Raw genomic sequence first — 27,833 nt, forward strand, 5'->3', positions numbered from 1 at the left:
GTATAGGGCACAGAGGTGGAAACTTTGTTCATATACTCCTATGTTGGCTATGTATATACTGCTTCCAATTTTTAAATCCAATATTAATTTAAAAATTATAGTTAATTTATATAGCTAGTTTATATACTTATTAAAATATTTATTTGAAAGGAAGAGTGGCAGAGAAGGAGATACAGAGGGAGAGAGAGCAAGTGTGTGTGTGTGTGCGTGTGTGAGAGAGAGAAAGAGAGAAATTGAGAGAAATTAATCTTCTATTTGTTGGTTCAATCCCCAAATGCCTACAACAACTAGGGCTGGATCAGGCCAAAGCCAGGAGCCAAAAACTCCATTCAGGACTTTCACTTTGGTGGCAGGAACCCAAGTATTTGAATGTTCATTTGCTACCTCCCAGGTGCATTAATAGGAAGCTGGATGGGAAGCAGAGGGGGGCCTCTAATATAGGCACTCTGATATGGGATGCAGTCATCCCAAGTAGTGCCACAATGCCCATCCTCCACATAAAAACCCATAGTCCTTGAACTTTTTTGTACAATTAGATATTCTCCTACATTGTGGTAACTTTTTCATCCATATATATATTTTAAAGATTTATTTACTTATTTTAAAGGCAGAGTTAAGGGATAGTGAGAAAGATCTTCCATCTACTGGTTCATTCCCTCAAATGACTGGGCTGGGGTTGGGCCAGGTTGAAGCCAGGAGCTTCATCTTGGTCTCCCATGTGAATGTAGGGGCTCAAGCAGTTGGGCCATCTTCCACTTCTTTCCTAGGTGCATTAGCAAGGAACTCAGACTGGCACCCATATGAGATACTGGCATCAAAGACAGTGGTTTAACCTGTGGCACCACAATGCCAACTCCTTCATGGGTATTTTTTAAAGTAATACATCTCCAGGCTCAGTCCTGCCTCTTATATTAGCTTTGAATCTCTGAATCTCACTTGCTGGACTGTAAAGTTTACTTAGAAGAGTTCTTTCAAGACTGGAGAGCACGCAATTTGTCAAATTACTTCTGGGATGATATAATATATCCATTTACACAAATGGTCCAGTAACTTGTTGGGAGAGATGTTTGAACATATGCTTGAAAATTGATCATTATGGTGATCACTTCCTTTTCTTCACTCCCTTTCCAAGACATATTTTATAGAGTTAATCCAGGTGACCTTGATTTTGACAAAGCCACTCATAAATGAAACCAGTTTCCCTAATGTGGACAATGAATCTGAATTTAGTAGATATCATTTACTGATCTAGGACCATTTCTGCCAAACTTAAGTACAAACACAGGTGCCAAGGATTTAATTTTTGAATAAATAAGTGCATCTTCTTTGAATTTATTCAGTGGTCATTAATTATGATTTTTTCTGTGTGAACATGAATTCCTATTCTATGAACAGATTAGATACTTCTCAAAAACTTAGAAAAAATAACAAGAAACATATTAAAAACCCATCTCACCCTCGTAGTGGGAGGTAATCTCCTTTTCACTAAAGCCCCATGGCAATTTGCCTGGTAATTATAACTTTTTAGCTTTTCATTGTCATGTCTTATTTACATCTCTGCTAACTATAACTTCCTGAAAGCAAAACCCTGAGTTTTGTTAAATTCATATTTCTCCCTCATAAAATCCAGTAGACAGAAGTTTTCATTCAAGCTCTGACAGTAATTTTTATCATATTAAAAGACTGCCTAGGGCATGTGTTTGTGCTAGTGTTTTTGCCAGTGAGACACTTGTGTCCCCTTTGGGAGTACCTGGGTTCACTGCCTCACTCTGGCTCCTGACTCCAGCTTCCTGCTAATGCAGAGGACAAAATGACTGGGCTCCTGCCAGTCTTATGGGAAAGCTGAATGACATTCCCAACTCCCAGCTTTAGCCCTTGTCCTGGCACAGGGCCGTTGCAGGTGTCTGGGGAGGGAACAAGCCATGTTCTCTCCCTATATCTCTGCCTCTCAAATAAATAAATAAAAAATATTAAAAAAGAAAGACTGTGATGGTTACATGAATTGGTTAACAAAGCTATACATAGGATACAAAGCATCTTCAGGGAATATAAGATTTGCAATTATTAATTGTAAATCTCTTTCTCTCCCTTTCTCTCTCTCTCTCTTATAGTCCTCAAGTTGTGTGAGCTTCTAACCACTATGTCAGGATGCAACAAAAACCCTTTGCTATTACCCATCAAAATAACTTCTGTTTCCACCTGAAGCACTTCCACATAACATATAATACATTTCTTTGTGTTGCTATATTTAATTCTCTGTATTGTCTGGATGTCTTATCATTGTCTTTGGCTCTTGAGAACAAAACTATAAAATGTTGAAAGACTTTTGTTTTATTTTTTACTTTTATTTGTGAGGTTTGGGGTTAGAGGGAGTACTCGTCCACTTGTCAATTCCCAAAATGCCTGCAATGGCTAGAGCAGGAGCCAGGGGTTGGGAACTCAATCCAAGTCTCCCATGGCAAGAACCTAGTTACTTGAGTTACACCTTCTTTGCTTCAGTAACTTGAGCCATAACACTGCCTCTCAGGGTCTGCATTGGCAGGAGGCTGGAATTAGGAATCAGAGCCAGGAATCAAATCTAGACACTCTGGTGGAATATGGGCATCCCAACCACTAGAGGTTTTTAGACAGACTTTGACCTAGGACCCAATTTAGGTAAATAATGAAACCAAAGCTCAAGTACCACACATCAGTCATATAAATAGATATTGGTAAGAGTTCTGAAAACTCTCTGTTCTGATATTTAGTGGATGCCTTTCCTAATCCAACATCAATTATTTTTCATTGTAGTATGATTTCCCCTTTCTTTTGGTAACATATCCCTGGTTTAACTTTAGGCATATGACCAGGGATGGTTAATTGGTTCAGTATTAGCCAATCAGTATAGTTAGTTATACTGATTATATTGCAGATGGAACCCACATTAGGTTAATGTGAGTCCCCCCTGGGATTGTCAAAGTTGTCTTTTCATTGAGGTTACTAAGTCAGTAGGATGCGCACCTAGACAAGCTGATGGCCACTGTTGCCACCAAATGTGGAAAAACTAGAATGGTATTTGTTCAAACAAATGCAGAGCCAGTAGACAGAAAACAGATTCCTGATACCATGTCTACAACCAGCTTTATCAAAAACTAGTCACCTTTTGCCTTTCCATCACTTAAGCCAGTAAATTATTCTAAAGTCCATAGCCCAGTCTAGGTTATCTGGAATATATGGTTATTCCTTTTCCTTCTTCAGCTACAGCATGATTTTTATTGTTAAAAAAATAAAGAAGGAGGAAGATTAGAAAGAGGAGGAGAAAGAAGGGAAAGAAATTAATCACTCCACTTTAGTCTACACCCACAGACTTATAAAATTTGGAATTTTAGGAAAACTTGATCAGAGTGGTGATCCCAATAAATTTTTTTAAAAATCACAAAACTTGGAAGATAGAAGTTGAAGCATGTAATGTATATGGAACTGTGAAAACTTTATATCTAAATTTTTGATGATGTTTCTTAAAATGACTGCAGAGACTAAATTTCAGCATATTTCTTGTGTTGAGACGAGACTTTTAAGGGAGATGAATATAAATTTGCTAATCAAAATATCTGAGAAATACACTGAGACTCAAAACCTTATAGCAACTAATGGCTGTGATAATGTAAAATGACACAAAAACTATTGCACTTGTCTGGCTAATTTAGGGTTATTTGATTTCAGCAAAATTCCCTTACCCAGCTGCAGAAGTAGAGTGTATTTTAAATAGCGTGTGATCACAACATTCTCTTCCATTTCCATGATTCTGGCATTCCTACTAATCCATCACTCTGTCCAAACAATGTGAAACCCACCCCAGCAGGAAGCAGTTACTTCCCCTCCAAACTTCCACACTGCCTTTTCTCTTCTGCTATTTATTTGTTCCACATTGTCTTTTATGCAGATATGTGCACTTGCATTATATCCCTAACTGGACTGCAAGTCATTTGAAGGCAGAGTTCAAGATTTATTTAACCTTGAACTTTCTACAGCACTTGTTTAGTACAGTGATTCCTACAGAATAGGTGCTCAACCTGTGCTTGTCAGCGAATGCATAATTTCTGAAATTGATACTATTTTCTGATAAAAGCACTGGCCACAAATATGAAGCATAAAAAACTCAGATAAATATGGGAATATTCATTTAACTGTTTTACTGACACAATATTTCGATATTTGAAAACATCTACTGAATTTTTCACTTTTCATCCAGATGTTTGGTATCATGGAAATGCAGACTTCAGAGTCAAATCAATAGTTTTTTTTTTAATGCCAGATGTATATTTGGGATAAAGAAAACGTGACTACTTCAGAACGAGTCATTTCATTTGGTTTACATTGAAGTAAATAGATTAAATTATAATAATCACATCCTTTAAAAATCAGAAAATCTCTGAGAGATTTTCATAATAGTCGGTTCTTAGGAGAATAACACATTTGGCTGCTACTTAAAGTCACGGTGAAAGGCCTCATTAAAAAGAGCAAAGAGAGAAGCACATTCTTCTGCAGATAAGCAAAAGGAATACTGAATGAGCCTGATGGATTATCATACAGAGATTTTAAGAACAGTTATTAAATTTATTATTATCATGATAGATATAAAATAGAAGAATGGAGAAGGGATTTTTTTTTTTGAAGAAACCAAAGATAATGACTAAAAGGAAAAAAATGAGGACCAAGGAAAAACACTTTTTGCATCTGCAAAATATCCATATTCTAACAGGACAGAGGGAATTCACATGGATAGCAGCAATAGAATTAAGTGATGGTTGGATACCACCAACACTCAATTTACTTCTTAGCTTCCATAAATGCACCCAAAAGTGTATTACCAAAACATATTAGAAAACATTTGCAGATGAGATTCAGAATTTTAAGCATGATGAATATAATTATTTTCCTATTGACTGAGACTTTAAAGCTGTGCATGGTCTTATTTTGAAAATAACAGAAATATATTCCTAAGGCTAGAGAAAGATAATTTTTATTTAACATTTGTTAGGATGCTCCCATGAGCTGCTTGGCCATGCATGTTATGCTGCCTACATGGCTAATGGGTAATCTTACTCAATGAGCCAAAAGCCACAAATAAGGCCTTGACTCATTTAACAATCATTTCACATTTCCACACTATGACCAAATTAATATTTTATGGGGCCACTCAGTTCTACAGCCAGACCACTTTTCCAAAAAATTGAATTTTGTGCTTATTTATTTTATGGATCATTTGTTGAAATAGATTTCAAAACAGGTTTAGGCTATTTAGATTTTTCAGTGAACTGCAAAAGAAAAACTCACAGACTCAGAGTTTTAGAAACAGGACATTAGAAGCCATATAGTTCAAACTTCTCATTTTACGCCTAACGAAACTGAAGCTGATTGAGAAAAAATGGCTGGACCAAGCCTTGTTGGCCTCCTAAGATTTCCTTGATTTTCCCAACAAAAAAAAACAATACTCCTATAGCCTTAGAGAACACTTCTTATAGAACATCTTATGTCCAGATTTTATCTTGTTATTTAATCATACCTCGTATTAAATATTTTCCTATGCCATCCTATATTTGCCCTATTTTCCACACTACATTACAAATGCTTGATTATTTTTCTACCTCCCCTAGGCAACTATATTCTCCTTGAAAACAGAGACTGGCTATCCTAATTCTACTCTTGGAATCTAGGGCATTGCTTGGCATATAAGTGATATCAAATAAAGGTATTGAACTACTAAAGCTTCAAAATGCTAACAAGAAAATTCTTTGCATCCCAAGAATATTATTCTGAAATTAAAGGACAAGAATATGTTTGAGGTGAAAATTGGACATGAGAAGGGAAATTAAAGTGAGCAGATACAAAAAAAGACAGAAAATACAATGCTACACCCACATCAAACTCAGAGTAGTGAAAATAAGCTCCTGTTTGAAACAAGAGCAATACTTTGTATGTGTAGAAATGGAAAAGAATCAGCAAATGCAGATGGCAACACTGAGAAGCTGCAAAAAAGAAAAAACTGCACTAGACTTTTCATTAACATTTCATTTCTCCTTATTGAATAGGCTAAGGGGGTACTGTAAAGCAAGGATCTGAAGCATGTGGTGCAGAGTTTTATGATGTCTAGACAACCAAGATGCTTGTATCTAATCTTATGACAACAATCCTACTTAACAGGTCCAGACACAGTGCCACAGGAGTCTGAGTTAGAAGGAAATGAGGATTACTGATTAGTCCATTGCAACATTTCTTTAATTACATGAAAAATAGTCTGGGTAAAAAAAAAAAGTGGGGTCATTATTAAGAAATTATTCAGCGATATTAAAAACTAGAATAAATAATTGCAGTATGTTCAGTCCAATTTACTGTCATTGACTATGCTGTGAATAATTTGTCTGACTTGCTGTACAAATGCACTGAAAGTTTAGTTTGCCTCGAGAAAGCTAACAGATTTAAAGAGGAAGGGGTTGTTTAAAGAAGCTGAAGGTTATCTTTATTTTTTTCCACAAAGGTTATTATCTCTAGAGTAAGCAATGGAAATGTTGTGGATATTATCTTCTTTGCTCATCTCAGAGTACAGGATAAGAAAATGGGGTTAATGATAAGTTTAAAAGTCATAAAAACAAGAAGGAAGAAGCTGTAAACTAATGACTTTGTATGATGGACAGTAGTGGTTGAAAAGAGAACCTTAATGGTGACTAACGTTCTTGTACCATATCATGGAGAAAGTTTCAATCAGGACAGCTATTGTGAAACACAACTGTTTAATAAGAACTGATTCTTTCATAAGTTCACGAAGACAAAATTTCTAAGGGATATAAAACACTAATATTATGAACTTGGTTTAAAGGTTTGGAACTGCTTTCTTTTGCTACTATATATATAGTATATATTAATAGTATATATATAGTATATATTATATATTTGCTACTATATATATATATACACATCTTTCTGTATACGTAAGCACTGGCTACAATTATAAATGTAGATGAATCCTCTTAATAAGATGGGCTCAAAATAGTTGACTTCTTTTATGTCTTAATTATACCCATTTTCTTACGGCGTTTTGAAATTTATCTGAGTTTTAACTAACAATCATTGCCAGCCTGTCCACAAAGTACAACAAAGTAAGACAAAGATATCACCTAAGCATTTACTTTAGTTATGCACTGTACTAGTAAACAGAGCAACCAACTGATAGTAAAAGAAGACAACATTTAACTGGGCCATCTAAAAAGGTTAGTTAGCAGTATTTATTTTGGAATTCCCCACAGTTTTATCTTATCAATGTGTTTTTCCTTCCCCTTTTTAGGGGAGCTTGTGTAGTGAAAGTCAACTAAATCAAGATGGAGAAAGAGTAAGGTGCTGCCACAGCATTTATCTATCTTTGTGCATACATAGGGCCTGTTATTATTTTACCTAAGCTCTGGAACACATAAAACTTTAGAGTATTTCTAAGGAAATGATAAAAAAAATCATCTAGTGAGTTTCCAATTTTTATGTAGACTAAATCAACTCATCAATAAACAGAACACTTTCAAAATGCCTCTTCATTATATCTATGAATATATTTCTTCTGATAATTAAATATGCAGGATTGTAAATTGTCTAATTCATGTCATAACCAAATAAAATGAATATATATATATATATCTTTACAACTCTGGATATCTACTGACTAAACTCATTTAAGATAAATGTGATTAAATAAAATATCAAATAACCTGATACATGTGAGTTTTACAAAAAGTTCTTGAAAATATATATTATGGAAAAGAATGCATGGATTTCAAAAGTTTTTGTACCAAAAATAAACTTACTCTTCCATTCCAATTTTCCACAGTATTTTGGAGTCTCCTCATATTTAAACTTTTACCATAATTGAATGCTATTCTGTATAAATCCAAATAAATTAGAAACTTAAGGACTAAAAGAGAGACACAAAAATTAAATTATATGATAATACATGTTTATAGCTTATATAAATATTAGTATGTGACAATTTTTCTAATTTGGATAGCAAATCAGAAAACATTTAAAAAGGGCTCCTCTTAGCTTGGGTAATCAAACTGATCTTAGCAAAAATCAGTCTTTTAATTACTTCTCTACTATATTTGCATCTGCTCATCAATGGACAAAAGAAAGAGAAATAATGAGACAAATCCAAATTTGAAAATGTGATGTTCCCACTGACCTTTTTTTTTTAAAAAAAATCAACTTAAGCGGTAAGATTTTATGGAAAACAAGCATCACCTCTCATTCCTCCTAATTTGAATATTAAAAATTGTAGTATTTCTTTACATTCTTTTTTTTAATAGGCAGAGTTAGAGAGAGAGAGAGAGAGAGAGAGAGAGAGAGAGAGAGAAAGGTCTTCCTTTTTCCATTAGTTCACCCCTCAGTGGCCGTTGTGCGCTGCGCTGATCCAAAGCCAGGAGCCAGGTGCTTCTCCTGGTCTCCATGCAGGTGCAGGGCCCAAAGACTTAGGCCATCCTCCACTGCCTTCCCGGGCCATAGCAGAGAGCTGGACTGGAAGAGGATCAACCGGACAGAATCCGGCACCCCAACCGGGACTAGAACCTGGGGTGCAGGTGCAACAGGAGGAGGATTAACCTATTGAGCCACGGCGCCAGCCTCTTTACATTCTTAGAAACAAAACAGTTGTATTTTTGTGTGAAAATATTTCTAAAGTATTTAGGAAGTCCTGAAAATGGCTGACTCCTCAAGAAACAGCCTTTAAAAGGACAAGTCTTTAATGTAGTTAAATTCAACTAGCATGAAGCAGGATGGGTAGCATCTGTTCTGCTTAGTTGAGTATTTGATCTGATTGTTGCTGCTCCTATATAGTTGATATTATCCATGGCCTTTGATAATAGTTGGAGCCCCCTTTAGCATTTCTGATACCTGGCATGTGTGGCAGATGAACTTAAGTTTGACCCACAGGTGCCAAGATAGATAGGTTAACTATAAGAGAATAAGTTTTTCATCAAAACTAGGTAATTTTAAGTAAAGTCTGAAGGTATCCTGGCTATTCTTGTGTTACTAACTGAATCATGCAGACTATCTAATATTTAAACAATTTAAATACTCTTATTTGAGTAATTGGAAATACCCCCATGGAACATATGATGAGTGGGTTTAGTTCTTGAAGTTAGCAAAACACTTAAGGATTGCCACATGGCAAGAGATAAGCCAGAAATGGCCTTTAGACTCTGCGCAGAATATCAGTAAGCACATCCAAGATATTACTCTTATGTATATACCATGAAATTTTGATAATGCTTTTATCTAAATGAATATATTTTGTTACAGGAGATAAGAGGGGGCAATTTATAGGAAAAGGTAAATAGAGAGAGCCAAAAGTAATCTCAAAGAGGTCAAAAGTATGGATAAAAAATCACCATCCAGCTCATCAGTTTGATTCCTCATATAAAACTTTGACTGATTAGATCAGGATACTGAGGACGTTATATTGACAAACTCTCCTCCTTGGGATAGTATCTATTGGCACTTAGTATCCATATAGAATCAAGTCGGACCAGGCAGAAACTAAAGAAAGGACTTTGCCAGTTCCAGTGTTTGGACAGGTAAAATTTTCACGTAGTATATAACACAAGCTTGAAATTAAGGATAAAAAATGTAAACACTACCATTTTATAAGGTCTTCACTGTTTTTCCAACCTACCCAGCCAATTTTGAAATGGCCTGAGAGTACACTATTAAGAGGAATGAATATATGCATTTCAGTGTGATAATGCTCATACAACTCTACAAACATTGATGCATGTGTTGTGTCCTGGGCTAGTTAACAGAAACAGAGACTGAGATTGTTTACTTGGTATTTGACTTGTTATGCTCTTTTCTCTTCTTTAAGTTCCTGAACACATTCTCCTATTTAGTTTTAATTCATTGGAATGCTAAAGATGTTGTAGAAGCTAGAGCCACACTCTCTAGAGATACGGCTTTCTTTACCCCCTCAGATATTTGGGATACAATTTATAGTAAGTATAGCACCTCTCGGCAAGTCAACTTCAACTTGGGCTGTGCTTTACTTAAGTAAAAGCAAATTGAGATATTGTACATTGAATTATTAGGAGAGTTCGCTATTTGCTAAAGTAATCCTTTTATAAGATAAAAAATGTTCTTACCAAGTAATTAATATACACTGTAGACTAATGCTTTCTAACTTCATTAGGAACAAATCCAGATGTTTACAACAAATGCTAAAAGAAACATTCTGCGAGGCTTATTAATAAGCCCTGGATCTTCAGTTCCATGTTTTATTCACTTCTGTATGCCCAGCTTCTAGGAGAGAGTACAAGCTCAATAAATAGTTGGTAAATAGGTAAAAGGATCATTTTCAGGGCTTGACCTGAGACCAGAGCAGGTATATTTCACTTCAAGTACATAAAGGAAGCAGGAGAAACATCAGTCGTTAGGCATTACATTTTCATATCAGTAGTTAGAAGCAACTGATTAGGAGGAGGCTAAAGACAAGGGGTGTGGAAATTTATGCATATCACAGACTATCAATTTATCTACATTACTGAAAATCTGAATTATTATTTTTCCATGAGATGTCATATAAATTTTTAGATCCTTATTGACTAAGATATAGGGGGCAAACATGTAGAAAAACCCCCAGATCTTATCACAGTAGTCTAGGTAGCAGTGTATGATTGTCACTCTAAGACAGAATGCTTCCCATGATTTAATACCCTAGTGGATAAACATTCGAATTTAAAGTGTAGATACATTTTGGAAACACTCAACTAATTCAGGAAACACATGTGCAATGGTGTCATCAGGTCACACTTCAGGTGGAGCTCTGGGAAATTTTTTGGAAAACACTAGTAGAAATAAGTTGGAAGGAGCAACAGAACACACATAAATCCATTAGTAATTACATTTATAACTCTTTCCATCTGTCATTTTCAAAGCATTTTTCTAATATTAGCTGCTGAAGTTCTAAGTGCACATGGCTCCTATCCATTGTCTCATCTCACTTGATAAAGGTAAAGAACTGAACACAGTAAGTATTGTAACTTATCACTTGTTTGTGATCCAAGCAGAACTACATGCAAAAACTTAAGCTTTGAGTTCACAAATTTTTTTCTGTATGCTAAAAAATCTATAAGGCCAACCATTTCTTAGGAATAACTTTTTGCCTTTTAAGAAATATTCATTTTGATTCTTCCCATAGATTAGAAAGTAAGTTTAGGATATGAAAACATTATCTGGCATTATCCATTACAGCATAATCCCTGACACTGAAGATTTGATTACGCCACTCAAGGTACCCATGGCCAACTTACAGAACAAACTAATTATGTGATGTTGGCAAGATCTGATGAATTACATGAGGACAACAGTTGCCATGAAAACTATGCAAAACTACAGGTTTCTAAGGTATCTGTTTCAGTTTATATAAGGAAAATGATTTGGTAGTTTAACAAAATTCACATGTCTCTCTCTAGAATGTGATATTATAATATCTGTTCATAGCCCAGACAGATGGGTTATAACACTTAACAAACCTGCCTGAAGAAATTAATAGATATAATTTTAGGATGACTAAAATTAATGACCATTAGGTCAGTTAATTTTCACATTAAAATGTATATGTGCCTCACAAGAATATCAGCTTCTTTAAGGAACTTGAGAAGAACCCTTAAAAAAACTTGATTGAGCAAAACCTTGTTCCTAACCCAGACTACATTTATGCAAGAGAGCTGGGGATCTGGAAGCTTTTGTTGCTAATGTCTGCAACACTCTGTGATAATGACCAGGGAGACAAACCAGTCATTCAAGTGAGAAAAAGGTTTGGCAAGTCTGGGTAAAGAGAAGTTTACAATTATTCATGTAGGGAAAAGAATAATCAAAACCAAAAATTTGCAAAGAAATTCAGGCCATATCTCAAGGGAAGAAGAAGGAACTAAAAAGAATTAAAAGACAAAGTGAGCTTGTTCACATTAGAATAATATATGCTCAAATCTCTGGAGAAACTCTATTATATCACAATTAATACAGAGAATGTGATCAAGCCAGGCTAATTTCAATAGATTCCAAGTTTTGAACTGTTCCTAGGCCATCCAAATGGGAATCTGGCCAGGATGCTGGGGTTAATAATTCATTTTGAGGAAGACTAATTCTTTGGGAAGCAGCCCACTCCACAGGAGAAAACATTTGGTCCATGTGAAGAAATTTGCTTAAGATCACCATCTATTAGCTCAGTAAGACACCTTTTTGAAGGGGGGTTGGGAGGAGAGGAAAAATCAGTTCATTTTCTCAAACATATAGAAATATTTTTGTTTTCAATAAATACATATTGATGTTAGAGAAGTGGCCCAAGCATATATATCTAAGGTTTGGATTTTTAAAAAGATTTACTTATTTCTTTATTTGAAAGGCCAAATGACAGAAAGAGAGGGAGAGACACAGAGACCTTCCGAAAGCTACTTCATTCCTACAACAGTTGGGCTGGACCAGGCTGAGGCCAAGATCCAGGAATTCCAGTAAGGTCTCCCCATAGGTAGCAGGATTCAAACACTTGGGCTATCACCTGCAACCTCCCAGGAACATGAGGAGGAAGCTGGATCAGAAACAGAGGAGCCAGGACTCGAATCGGCACTCCAAAATGGGATGCAGGCATCTCCAGCAGTGGCTTGCCCCAATATCTGTCCTGGATTCTTAAGGAATAGTTTTTACATCAAATTTCAGTTACCACTATCTTAGAATAGCATTATCAAAAGAATACTGTACCTAAAAGTAGAGGCTCTGGGGGTAGGCTTTGGCTTGGCAATTAAGATGATGCTTGGGATGCCTGTGTTCCATATCAGGGTGTCTGGGTTCAAATCTTGCCTCTGCTCTGATTCTTTCTTCCTGCTAATGTGTACCATGGAAGACAGTGATCACATGATGGCCCAAGTGGCTTCAGTATCTGCCACCCATATGGGCAACTGGATTGGATTCCTGGGGCCAAAGCACTATGGCCATCACCCACTATGGCACATAAGCAAGAAGCTGGATCAGAAGTGGAACAACCAGGACTCAAATTGGCACTCCGACGTGGGATGCCAGTGGTGCAAGTGGCAGCTTAGCCCACTGTGCCACAACAAGGGGCCCCCTGGAACTTACTTTCAGATAAAGGATATAGGCAATAAAGAAAAAATGCATAATGTGTCTGATGGTGATAAGATTTATGAAGAAACAAGGCACTATTTGAGACAGAATGTGACTGGGGATGCTGCTCTTTTATATAGGGTGGCCAGGGAGAGCATTTTGAAAAGGTGGCATTTGAGCAGAGACTTGAGTGCCAGCTAGGAGGCAGGGATGGCAAAGAGCCCAGAGTCCTACTGCAGAGTGAGAGGGGCTGAGTAGAAGGATGGGGGATGGAGAAGCAGCCGGTGCCAGACTATCCTGAGCCTTGTGGGTCACATTAAAAGATTTAAGTTCCAACATGGTGTCTGGCACATAGTAATTAAGCACATAATAAATAGTAGCAATTTATTTATTCATACTGGGTAAATATAGTCATAAATCAGAATCATCCATCATTTCTACTGCTCTGCCATATCGTTGGAGTTTTCTACATCAATCCTGTCAGCCTAACTTAGCTGATTCCTATGAGATCTTAACACATTTTCAGTGCTCATGAATATCACCAGTGTTTCTAAATACAAATGTTTTCTGTAATGTGTGTTTATTCAGCATCTTGTCTATTAGTGAGTCTTAAAAGATGGGTTCTTATTTTTAGAGGCATTTTGGTGAAAAAGGTGAGGGGGGTAAAGAAAGAATCTTCAGCCAAGGCACATACAGTTGGGGAACAAATTAGCATAGTGTCCTTCGCATTTTTGCCAAGAACACCAGAATGTGGGTGTTACCCTATGCTTTGCTAATATGGAAGAAAATCTCCATGTCTCTCCATTGACTGTAATTTGACCCCCAATAATTACCACCAGCAGCTACCCAAGAGCCAATGAATCATTCATACCATTCTCAAAACTTACATGGCCTCAGGTCACCAGTGAGAGGTTCCTGGCCTACATTCTAAGCCCTTTCACATTCTGGCCCCAAACTCTTTCCAAACTTATACCTACTATTCTGCCATACAAATGTAAAAATCTTTAAAAAAAGATTTATTTATTTATTTATTTGAAAGGTAGAGTTACAGAGAGAGAGAGAGACAGAGAGAGAGACAGAGAGAGAAAGAGAGGTCTTCTATCCACTGGTTCATTCCCCAAATGGCCACAATGACCAGAGCCGTGCTGATCCAAAGCCAGGAATTTCTTCCAGGTCTCCCATGCAGATGCAGGGGCCCAAGGACTTGGACCATCTTCTACTACTTTCCCAGGCCATAGCAGAGAGCTGGATTAGAAGTGGAGCAGCCGGGACTCAAAGCAGTGCCCATATGAGATGCTGGCACTGCAGGCTTTACCCACTATGCACAGATTGATTATTCTTCATATAGCCTACGTTCTAAAGAACCACTGACACAGCTGTCCTTTAAAAGTACATTTTAGGGTCAGATGTTTAAAGCAGTGGTTAAGTTACAGTTAGTGCTACAAGCATTCCACGACTCAGTGCCTGGGTTCAAGTCCCAGCTCTGCATTCAATTTTAACTACCTGCTTAACGCACACTTTGGGAGGCAGCAGGTGATGGCTCAAGTACACAGGTCACTGCCATCAGTGTAGAAGACCTACACTGAGTTCCTGGTTTTCAGTTTCCACCTGGCCCAGCTCTGGCTGTAGCTGGCATTTGGGAAGTGAACCAGCAGATGGGAGATCACCAGTTCTCTGCTGCTCTCTCCCTTTCAAATGAAATAAATAAATAATTTTAAAAGTACATTTTGGGGCCAGCACTGTCGCACAGCGGGTCAAGCCAGCGCCTACAGTGCCAGTATCCCATATGGGAAGCGGTTGGAGTCCTGGCTGCTCCACTTCTGATCCAGCTCTCTGCTATGACCTGGGAAAGCAGAAGACTGATCAAGTCCTTGGGCCCCTGCACCTGTGTGGAGGCCCGGAAGAAGTTCCTGGCTTTGGATCAGCACAGCTCTAGCTGTTGCAGCCAACTGGAGATGAACCAGTGGATGGAACACATTCTCTCTCTCTCTCTCTCTCTCTCTCTCTCCTCCTCCTCCTCCTCCTCCTCTCTCTGTGTAACTCCTTCAAATAAATAAATAAATCTTTTAAAAAAATGTAAAATCTCAACCAAAGCACATTGGCTTCTCTGTCCATTTTATATCCATCTCATAACCCATCCAAATAATTCCCTTCTTGTAGATATTTCAAATGCTCACCATTGTTTCTGGCTCACTTTCTTCTCTTCATACACTTGGAAGACGATATTTCCAAGCCCCTCTACACCATGAGTTTGGCATGACCATTGGACTGGCTCCTTGACAAATGACTATGATCAATAGGTTGTATGCTATTTCAAGAGAATGAAGAGTTCAAATTCTGATAAGAACTGCCCCAGCCTTGTAGCCTGCTATTGCAATCATGGCAGTTCTTATCGAGATAGAGGTGCCACAAGGTGGGAGAAACCTGACATACTGAGCAATAAACTTGTGGGGAGCAACCCGGACTAGACTAAGTTACTGGAATTAAGACTTATTCTATGCATCTGCTCTCCCACAATATGGCGCTGAGAAGGGAAACAGCTTCTACGCAGCTGCCTCCAGTTCAACCAATAAACTGTAGGACCTGCTCCTGATTGGAGGAGAGCAGCGTACTCGGCGTGTGGGCAGCCGAGCACGGATTGGTGGAGAGGACTATAAAGGAGGAGAGAGACAACATGCACCAGGAACATCTAGGGGGAACTCCTGAGGAACACCTGTGCAGCCCCCGAGAGAGCCGGCCGGCGGTGTGCCGCTCCCCCGCGGAAGTGGGGAATGTGGCAGGGGGAACCGCCCTTCCACGGAGGTGGAAGGGTCGGTAGCCAACCCGGGAAGAACCAGCAGCAAACCCGGGGACGGCCGAGCAGACGAAAGAACAGCGCAGGGTCCTGTGTCGTTCCTCCATGAAGAAGGGGAGCGACATAATGGTGCCGTGACTCGGATATGAAGCCTAGGCAGGGCTTAGTGTCGTTCCTCCATGAAGAGGGGGAGCGACAAAACTATTCTTTAAGCTTAAACTTTCTTCATCACTACTTTAAAGGGGCTCTTCCTTCAACATCTAAAAAAATCATATAGAGGGGGCGGAGCCAAGATGGTGGAATAGTGAGGGCGTGCAGTGATAGTCCGGGAAAAGATAGTTTAATAAAAGTGGAGTTACTGTAGCCTCGGGAAAAGGCTCAGGAAAAAATTGCAGAGGAAACTCTTCCAGATCTAGTGGATTTGACACGGAGGACCTATGGGGAGAGCAAGGTTGCCCACCGCGTGGAAGCCAAGCCGCGGGAGCCGAGCCGTGGGAGCCGAGCCGCAGAGTCTGTGCGCCAGCACTGGAAGGGGAGGTGAGACAAAAACCTCAGTAACCCGAGACATTGGTGGGGAAAGGCAGAAAGAGCCTAGAGGGAACGAGGCCTGCAGCCCCACTGGGGAAAGTTCACCAGGCTGACTGGAGGAGAGAAAAAAATGAATAAATAAGGGGAACTGGCACAGACATTAGCCTCTCTCTCCACTCACCTTACAAAGCCAAGCAAGACAAAGAGCAGGCGCCATTTTATGTATGTAAAGCGGCGCCAGTCATTAGCCAAGCAGAAAAACCTGACTCTGGTGGGGAAAAATAACAGGAGGTTAAGACCTAGTGAAAGTGTGGAGCTAATGAACTGAGACTATGAAAATCTGAGGGGGTGGGGGCAAGAGAACTCACCAAGTACACAAACTCGGTAACCTGGGCAACCTAGTGAGAAACTTGGGAGAAATTTGAGACCACACTGAGGGCTGCATAAACTCTTTGTGTGGTCCCAGGGGTAAGCAGACGAATACCCACAGGGGCCAGATTTCATATATCAACTACCCTCAATTCCACTCAGCTGTGTGGAACTACTTCCCAACTGAGTCAAAAAAAAAAAAAAAAAAAAAAAAAAAAAGAAGAAGAAGGAGAGAGAGCACCAGTGAGAGAACAATCTGGGTGAGTCACATTTGGCACACCCTTAACCCTGAAGAACCAAACAGAGCTCTCTGGCCACACCCATCACAACCTCTAAGGATCCATCAAAAGCAGACAGTCCACTTAATCTAGAGTCACAGTATAACGAGAAAAAAACACCACACAGAAGAAACCAAAAAATATCTCCAATATGCAAAACAACAAACGCAGAAACCGAGGTAACAAGAACAAGGAAGACACTATGACGCCCCAAATGAAATAGACTCCCCAATTCAAGATTATGAAGATGATGAGATAGAAGAAATGCAAGAAGCGGATCTCAAAAAACTGATAAGAACATTAAGAAGTTCTCAAAAACAAATTCTTGAACTACAGAAATCCTTAATGGACAAGATAAAAAATCTCGCGAAAATGAAATATTAAGGAGGAATGAAAATGAAATGAAACAACTAGTAGAACATGAAACAGTGATAGTGACGAGAAATCATAATGAAATGAAGAATTCAATAGATCAAATGACAAACACTAGAGAGCCTTAAAAACAGAATGGGTGAAGCAGAAGAGAGAATATCGGACTTAGAAGACAGAGAACAGGATTAACTGAAATCATGTATAACTATATAAACATAATCGATCCTCAGTGAATAGGGATTGCTATGAAGGACTTCCAAAAGTTTTTGGGAAGATGGAATTAAAAAAAATAGTTCTTAAAAAAAAAAAAAGAAGAAGACATACAGTCAAACCAAAGAAAAGAAGAGGAAATTAGAAATCTAAAAAATATTGTCGGGAATCTTCAGGATGCTATTAAAAAACCCAACATTCGGGTTCTAGGAGTTCCTGAAGGCATGGAGAAAGGATTAGAAGGCCTTTTTAGTGAGATATTAGCAGAAAATTTCCCAGGTTTGGAGAAGGACAGAGACATCCTAGTACAGGAAGCTCATAGAACCCCTAATAAACATGACCAAAAGAGATCCTCACCACGACACGTTGTAATTAAACTCACCACAGTGAAACATAAAGAAAAGATCCTAAAATGTGCAAGAGAGAAACGTCAGATTACTCTCAGAGGATCTACAATTAGACTCACAGCTGACGTCTCATCAGAAACCCTATAAGCTAGGAGGGAAAGGCGAGATATAGCCCAGGTACTAAGAGAGAAAAACTGCCAGCCCAGAATATTATATCCTGCTAAGCTCTCATTTGTGAATGAAGGTGAAATAAAGACCTTTCACAGCAAACAGAAATTGAAATAATTTGTCGCCACTTGTCCAGCCCTGTAAAAGATGCTTAAATATGTGTTACACACAGAAACAAAGAAACACGGTCATCAATATGAAAGAAGGTAAAGGAAGGAAACCTCACAGCAAAAGATCACAGGAAGTTCAAAACATATATTAGAAAATATCTTTGGCAAATGGCAGGGCAAAGTTACTACTTATCAATAGTCACATTGAATGTTAATGGCCTGAACTGTCCAGTTAAAAGACACAGATTGGCTGATTGGGCTAAGGAACAAAACCCATCATTTGCTGCTTACAAGGAACACATCTTTCCAACAAAGATGCATACAGACTGAAAATGAAAGGCTGGAAAAAGATATACCATGCCAACAGAAATGAAAAAAGAGCGGGCGTAGCCATCTTAATATCGGACAACATAAACTTTACCACAAAAACTGTTAGGAGAGACAAAGAGGGGCACTATATAATGATTAAGGGATCAATTCAACAGGAAGATATAACAATTATCAATGTATATGCACCTAATTACAGGGCACCGGTTTATTTAAAAGATTTGTTAAGGGACTTAAAGGGAGACTTAGACCCCAATACAATAGTACTGGGGGACTTCAATACTCCACTCTCAGAAATAGACAGATCAACAGGACAGAAGATCAACAAGGATACAGTAGATTTAAATAACACTTTAGCCCAAAATGGATCTAACAGATATCTACAGAACTTTTCATCCTACACATAAAGATTTTACATTCTTCTCAGCAGTACATGGAACCTTCTCTAGGATTGACCACATACTAGGCCATAAAGCAAGTCTCAGCAAATTCAAAAGAATTAGAATCATACGATGCAGCTTCTCAGACCATAAAGGAATGAAGTTGGAAACTAGCAACTCAGGAATCCCTAGAGCATATGCAAACACATGGAGATTGAACAACACGCTCCTGAATGAACAATGGGTCATAGAAGAAATTAAAAGAGAAATCAAAAATTTCCTGGAAGTAAATGAGGATAAAAGCACAACATACCAAAACTTATGGGATACAGCAAAAGCAGTGTTAAGAGGAAAGTTTATATCAATAGGGGCCTACATCAAGAAATTGGAAAGGCACCAAATAGATGAGCTTTCAATTCATCTCAAGGATCTAGAAAATCTGCAGCAAATCAGAACCAAATCTAGTAGGAGAAGAGAAATAATTAAAATCAGAGAAGAAATCAACAGGATTGAATCAAAAAAAAAATTACAAAAAATCAGCCAAACGAGGAGCTGGTTTTTTGAAAGAATAAACAAAATTGACACCACATTGGCCCAACTAACTAAAAAAAGAAAAGACCCAAATCAATAAAATCAGAGATGAAAAAGGAAACATAACAACAGACAACACAGAAATAAAACATCAGAAATTACTACAAGGACTTGTATGCCAGCAAACAGGGAAATCTATCAGAAATGGATAGATTGCTGGACACATGCAACCTACCTAAATTGAACCAGGAAGACATAGAAAACCTAAACAGACCCATAACTGAGACAGAAATTGAAACAGTAATCAAGGCCCTCCCAACAAAGAAAAGCCCAGGACCAGATGGATTCACTGCCGAATTCTACCAGACATTTAAAGAAGAACTAATCCCATTTCTTCTCAAACTATTCAGAACAATTGAAAAAGAGGGAATCCTCCTAAATTGTTTCTATGAAGCCAGCATCACCTTAATTCCTAAGCCAGAAAAAGATGCAGCATTGAAAGAGAATTACAGACCAATATCCCTGATGAACATAGATGCAAAAATCCTCAATAAAATTCTGGCCAATAGAATGCAACAACACATCAGAAAGATCATCCACCCAGACCAAGTGGGATTTATCCCTGGTATGCAGGGATGGTTCAATGTGCGCAAAACAATCAATGTGATACACCACATTAACAGACTGCAGAAGAAAAACCGTATGATTATCTCAATAGACGCCGAGAAAGCATTTGATAAAATACAACACCCTTTCATGATGAAAACTCTAAGCAAACTGGGTATGGAAGGAACATTCCTCAATTCAATCAAAGCAATTTATGAAAAACCCACGGCCAACATCCTATTGAATGGGGAAAAGTTGGAAGCATTTCCACTGTGATCTGGTACCAGACAGGGATGCCCACTCTCACCACTGCTATTCAATATAGTTCTGGAAGTTTTAGCCAGAGCTATTAGGCAAGAAAAAGAAATTAAAGGGATACACATTGGGAAGGAAGAACTCAAACTATCCCTCTTTGCAGATGATATGATTCTTTATTTAGGGGATCCAAAGAACTCTACTAAGAGACTATTGGAACTCATAGAAGACTTTGGCAAAGGAGCAGGATTTAAAATCAATGCACAAAAGTCAGCAGCCTTTGTATACACAGGCAATGCCATGGCCGAGAAAGAACTGCTAAGATCAATCCCATTCACAATAGCTACAAAAACAATCAAATACCTTGGAATAAACTTAACCAAGGACGTTAAGGATCTCTATGATGAAAATAACAAAACCTTAAAGAAAGAAATAGAAGAGGATACCAAGAAATGTAAAATTCTCCCATGCTCATGGATTGGAAGAATCAATATCATCAAAATGTCCATTCTCCCAAAAGCAATTTATACATTCAATGCAATACCAATCAAGATACCAAAGACCTTCTTCTCAGATCTGGAAAAAATGGTGCTGAAATTCATATGGAGACACAGGAGACCTCAAATAGCTAAAGCAATCTTGTACAACAAAAACAAAGCCGGAGGCATCACAATACCAGATTTCAGGACATACTACAGGGCAGTTGTTATCAAAACAGCATGGTACTGGTACATAAACAGATGGATAGGCCAATGGAACAGAATAGAAACACCAGAAATCAATCCAATCATCTACAGCCAACTCATATTTGATCAAGGTTCCAAAACCAATCCCTGGAGTAAGGACAGACTATTCAATAAATGGTGCTGGGAAAATTGGATTTCCACATGCAGAATCATGAAGCAAGACCACTATCTTTCACCTTACACAAAAATTCACTCAACATGGATTAAAGACTTAAATCTATGACCCAACACCATCAAATTATTAGAGAACATTGGAGAAACCCTGCAAGATATAGGTACCGGCAAAGACTTCTTGGAAAAGACCCAGTAGCACAGGCAGTCAAAGCCAAAATTAACATTTGGGATTGCATCAAATTGAGAAGTTTCTGTACTTCAAAAGAAACAGTCAGGAAAGTGAAGAGGCAACCGACAGAATGGGAAAAAATATTTGCAAAGTATGAAACAGATAAAGGCTTGATAACCAGAATCTACAAAGAAATCAAGAAACTCCACAACATCAAAACAAACAACCCACTTAGAGATGGGCCAAGGACCTCAACAGACATTTTTCAAAAGAGGAAATCCAAATGGCCAACAGACACATGAAAAAATGTTCAAGATCACTAGCAATCAGGGAAATGCAAATCAAAACCACATTGAGGTTTCACCTCACCCCGGTTAGAATGGCTCACATTCAGAAATCTGTTAGAATGGCTCACATTCAGAAATCTGCCAACAACAGATGCTGGAGAGGATGTGGGGAAAAAGGGACACCAACCCACTGTTGGTGGGAATGCAAACTGGTTAAGCCACTATGGAAGTCAGTCTGGAGATTCCTCAGAGACCTGAATATAACCCTACCATACAACCCAGCCATCCCACTCCTTGGAATTTACCCAAAGGAAATTAAATTGGAAAAAAAAAAGCTGTCTGCACATTAATGTTTATTGCAGCTCAATTCACAATAGCTAAAATCTGGAACCAACCCAAATGCCCATCAACAGTAGACTGGATAAAGAAATTATGGTACATGTACTCTATCGAATACTATACAGCAGTCAAAAACAATGATACCTGGTCATTTACAACAAGATGGAGCAATCTGGAAAACATCATGCTGAGTGAATTAAGCCAGTCCCAAAGGGACAAATACCATATGTTCTCCCTGATCGGTGACAACTAAGTGAGCAGCAAAGGGGAAACCTGTTGAAGTGAAATGGACACTATGAGAAACGGTGACTTCATCAGCTCTTGTCCTGACTGTTGATGTACAATGTAATACTTTATCAATTTTAGTATTTTTTGTTCTAGTACTATTGGTTGAACTCTGGAATTAACACACAATTATTCTTGGGTGTTTAAATTTTAACTGAAAAGTGATCCCTGTTAGGAATTTGGAAAACATTATGCTGAGTGAAATAAGCCAATCCCAAATGGACAAATATCATATGTTCTGCCTGATCTGTGACAACTAACCGAGCACCAAAAAGGAAACCTGTTAAAGTGAAATGAACACTATGAGAAACGGTGACTTGATCAGCCCTTGCCCTGACTGTTGATGAACAACTTAATACGTTATCCCTCTTAGTATTTTTTTGTTTGTTCTACTTAATACTTTTGGTTGAATATTGTAATCAATACACAGTTATTCTTATTCTTAAGTGTTGAAACTTAACTGAAAAGTGATCGCTGTCAAATATAAGAGTGGGAATAAGAGAGGGAAGAAATGTGCAACTTGGGACATGCTCAAGCTGACTTGCCCCAAACGGTAGAGTTAGAAACATACCAGGAGATTCTAATTCAATCCCATCAAGATGGCATGTAGCAATGCCATCTCACTAGTCCAAATGATCAATTTCAGTTCACAATTCATCATAATGATAGGACTAAGAGTCAAAGGGATCACATAAACAAGACTAGTGTCTGCAAATACTAACTGATAGAATCAAAAAGGGAGAGAACGATCAAACATGGGAAGCGAGATACACAGTAGACTCATAGAATGGCAGATGTCCTAAATAGCACTCTGGCCTCAGAATCAGCCCTTAAGGCATGTGGATCTGGCTGAAGAGCCCATGAGAGTATTTCAGGCATGGATAGCCAAGACATGCTGGCAAAATATATATATATATATATATATATATATATATATATATATACACATATATATATATATAACCTAAATGAAAGATCTCCCCGAGTGAGATCCCAGTGGAAAGAACAGGTCATCAAAGAAGGAGGTACCTTTCTCTGAAGGGAGGAGAGAACTTTCACTCTATGACCTTGTCTAAATATGATCAGAGTTGGTGAACTCAAAAGGCTTCCATAGTACTCAAACAGTATTTTTCACTTTGTGTTTCTATGTGGTTGCAAACTGTTGAAATCTTTACTTAATATATGCTAAACTGATCTTCTGTATATAAAGAGAATCAAAAATGAATCTTGATGTGAATGGAAGGGGAGAGGGAGCGGGAAAGGGGAGGGTTGCGGGTGGGAGGGATGTTATGGGGGGGAAGCCATTGTAATCCATAAGCTGTACTTTGGAAATTTATATTCATTAAATAAAAGTTAAAAAAAATCATATAGAGAAATTTTATTTGTCTAAGAGTCTGGTAAAGAATTTCCTTGTAGGAAATTGAGCTCTACTATAAAAGATCTTTGATAAGCCTAGCAATTGAGAAGTAGGGGTTGATACGAATCTCTTGGGCCTGTTCTTCTAATGACAGCCAAGTTTCTTGTCAAAGCAGGAAGCTACTCAGCCTAAATGGCTAAGAAGCTGTGTCAAGAGCTTCCTAGAAGAAGAGGTGGAGAGAAGATTAAGGGTAAGTGGAGAGGCTTGGTAAGAAATGGGCATCAAGTGACAAGTGTCCTATGTGAAGTGACACCTCTCCATGACAACAAAAATCTTCAGTGAAAGGAAAGATTCACAAAATCCTTGAAAGATTTGGATTTCCTGAGGCAGCTAATGAAGCAGTTGAATTTAGCATCAACTTTGTGTTGATTTAGAACAGTTTTACTTGGGGCCAGCGCTGTGCTGCGGCAGATTAAAGTTCTGGCATCCCATATAGGCACCAGTTCCAGTCTTAGCTGCTTCACTTCCAATCCAGCTCCCTGCTAATGCTCCTGGGAAAGCAGTGGAAGATGGTCCAAGTCTTTGGACCCCTGCACCCACATGGGAGACCCGGAAGAAGATCCTGGCTTTGGATTATTTCAGCTTGAGCCATTGCGACCATTTAGGGAGTGAACCAGTGGATGGAACACCTCTCTCCCTCTCTGTAACTGTCTTTCAAATAACCAAATAAATCTTTAAAAAAAAATCCAGGTTTACTTATGTAGTAACAGGAATAGCAGATAATTCCATCACTGTTCATTTATATTACTCATGAAGAAGAAATTATGAACTGCCTTGTGTTAGAGATCCTGGAGGTAAGAAGGTTCTCAGCTCAAACATGAGCTGAGGCTTAGGGGAAAGCAATTAGAGCCTGAAGTTAAGGTGGCTGTGGGAGGGCACTGTATCATATTAGAGCAGATAATAGGAAATGTGTTAACGCAACCACAGTATGTGAACCATATCTCATACATTTCTTTATTCTACAGAGTACAGGAGCCCAGTAGAAATGTATCAGTTGAACAGATGACTGCTACACATCCAAACCAGTCCTCTTCATTTTGTTTTTCATATTAAAATGTAATCTGGAGGACAGTGCTGTGACGCAGCAGGTTAATGCCCTGGCCAGGCATCCCATATGGGCACCGGTTCGAGACCTGGCTGCTCCACTTCCTGTCCAGCTCTCTGCTATGGCCTGGGAAAGCAGTAGAAGATGGCCCAAGTCCTTGGGCCCCTGCACCCTCATGGGAGACCCGGAAGAAGCTCCTGGCTTCTGGCTTTGGATCAGCACAGCTCCGGCCATCGTGGCCAATTGGGGAGTGAACCATTGGATGGAAAACCTCTCTCTCTCTCTCTCTCTGCCTCTCTTCTCTCTGTGTAACTCTGACTTTCAAGTAAAATAAATAAATATTTAAAAAAATGTAATCTGGCCAAAACTTACTCTTTTGGTTCATTTTAATTTTTGGCTAAAGGCATAAAGAATATTTTATGCTATTTCAGTCATTTTAATTTATAAGTGCTAGCAAATATTTTAAGTCCTCATCAGTCACAACCTTGCTAATTAGACATTGTAGCATTTATTCTCTGAATATGAATTCTTAACTATGTTTAATTATCTGAACTTTTGCAGTAAGAAGAAAAAGAGCTCTTATAAAGATTGAGAATTGGGAGGAAATGTAGATAAAAATGACTTTCACTATCTCACTTCCAGTTTATCTACTCTGTCATCAACATTAAGTCCTGTTTTTGTCTCTTCAGAAAACCACATGACATTTTAGAGTCTTCTCTTCCAATGCACAAATTTTAAAACCATCTGGAACACCTTCCTTGCTTCCTTCTTTCCACCTCCCTGGTTGTCCATCTTTTTCTTCAAATATACAAGTGTTTTTTCCTTTCTTGGCTTGTCTTCCTATGTCTCCAAATTTTTACACTTTATCTGAATTCTTTGGTTATTTGCAGAGATCATTTATATGAAAACTTATATACACACATGGTAATTTAAAAAAGTATTAAATAATACTTTGAGAGAAGTCTTGTGTGAAGTATGTTAAAAATTAAGAATCAACTCTTAGGACTTCTAACTCCAAATATCAATGCGAAGAAAACAGGATAAAATTATCAGAGGAGTAAATGTCCACAGGAGGAACTGCTAATGTGATATATTACAGACATTTTAAAGTTAGTATATGTGTGTTCCCACCTGAAAGACTCATGTCTGCCCCATATTACTATATTAAACTCACAATGATAATCTTTTAAGATCTTTCAATAATGAGACACAATGCAAATTTCTTCTTACAATACTTGAAAACAATGTGGCCTATTTTTGCAAGAGCAAAAATACAGATAAAAGAAAATGAAACAAGGGCCTCACATTCAAATATCTTGTTTACTTGTGATAGCTGGAAAACTGTAGATTATTGTCACAGCTTTAATAATAAGCAAGGTATATATGCAGTCAGAATTCTAAAGAACAAGGGTCAGGTTAAAATGCTCAAAAACAACATAGTTTCATTCAAAGTACAAACATTTTGGTGTCTTATTCATTCATTCTCTCTCCTCTCTCTCTCTCTCACACACACACACATACACATACACACTGCAGAAAATTAGAGAATGCTCACAATTTGTGAAGCCTGGATTTGAGTGTTGTCCTTTGCTATGTAAACCAGAGGAAATGTCTGCATTACCGTCCCAACACAGCACACATAAAGTGATTCCCCTCCCAGACAAGGGGCTTCTGACACTTGTCTTTATTGCCCTGTCATAAATTCATAAAGGGATGTCTGCTGTAACCAGTTGGCAAGTTCACTGCATAAACATCAACACCAATTTAATGACTTGTGTACACATCGTAAACTAGAGAATCTTTATACAAAGAAATCAGATAAATCAAACATGAGCTGAGGCTTAAGGGAAAGCAATTAGAGCCTGAAGTTAAGGTGGCTGTGGGAGGGCACTGTATCACATTAGAGCAGATAATAGGAAATGTGTTAACGCAACCACGGTATGTGTAATTAAATTAATTAGTAATATTAAATGTGTTTAAAGCAACATCTCATCAACAGATAAATAAGAAACATTCAGAAGTTTAAATTTTCACATTTTATATGTCCAAACAACAGGCAAAAAGCAGAAATAAAGAAAAAAAAATCCACCCTGAAACTTCGTAAGAGGTTGATAAAAATAAAATGGCAGGGGGGCGGGTATGTAAAGTTGATTTACTTGCCTCCGGCTAGCAACAGGCAAAAGGAATAGTCAGAACATAAAAACCTGTTTGGCCATATTTCATTTCCTATAACATATTGAAATGTTTTGGTGCCAACCCATTTCATTCTAATACCTTGAAGGCTGAGGAAAAGCACCTCGAAGGAACATTGTTTTCTGAGCAAGTCTTTGCAGCCAGTCTCTAAGAACTGCTTAAGCCTCACCTGGCAATACGAATTTTAAAATTATATTAACAACATTCGAGGAGTTTTTTTGCTGAACAAAAATTAGATTGCCTAGATGCCAAAGCGCTTCATCAACTGCAAGCTGGAAGCTAAATTTGGCCGTAAGAAATTGGCTTGGAATTTTAAAAGTTCTGGGGCCAAATTCAGCCCTGTGTTGCTTGTATGCCTTGTTACATGAAAAAACCCATGTGGGTCTGTTCTAGTGATAGCAAGACTTCCATTTATTCACTTCAAAAGTAATAAGATCTTAGCATGGAGGCTTTATAACACAAAATGTTATTTCTTTTAAAGACGTATTTATTTATTTGAAAGTCAGAGTTGCAGAGAAAGAGAGAATCTTCCATCTTCTGGTTCATTCCCCAGATAGCCGCAACAGCTAAGCCTGGGCCAGCCTTAAGGCAGGAGCCAGGAGCTTCATCCGGGACTCCCACATGGGTGCAGGGGCCTGAGTGCTTGGACCATCTGCTGCTGCTTTCCCAAGCACATTAGCAGGGAGCTAGATCAGAAGTGGGACTTGAACCAGTGCCCATATAGGATGCTGGCACTGCAGGTGGCGGCTTTTCACACTATACCACAGTGCCAACATTCCACAAAATGCTTTGAACTTCTCCCCAAGAAGAACATAATATATACAATTAATGTAGA

At 38.2% G+C, this 27,833-nt stretch overlaps 1 protein-coding gene across 17 annotated transcripts in view; it reads right to left on the reverse strand.

Moving 5' to 3' along the window:
• MEIS2 (Meis homeobox 2) overlaps positions 1 to 27,833 on the reverse strand; it is a 240,005-nt gene that overhangs the window by 66,567 nt on the left and 145,605 nt on the right. The gene's annotated exons all lie outside the window — the stretch shown is intronic.

Source organism: Oryctolagus cuniculus, chromosome 12, assembly GCF_051225735.1.
Source record: "Oryctolagus cuniculus isolate XC-2025 breed Fujian yellow rabbit chromosome 12, ASM5122573v1, whole genome shotgun sequence".
Classification (NCBI taxonomy): Eukaryota; Metazoa; Chordata; class Mammalia; order Lagomorpha; family Leporidae; genus Oryctolagus; species Oryctolagus cuniculus.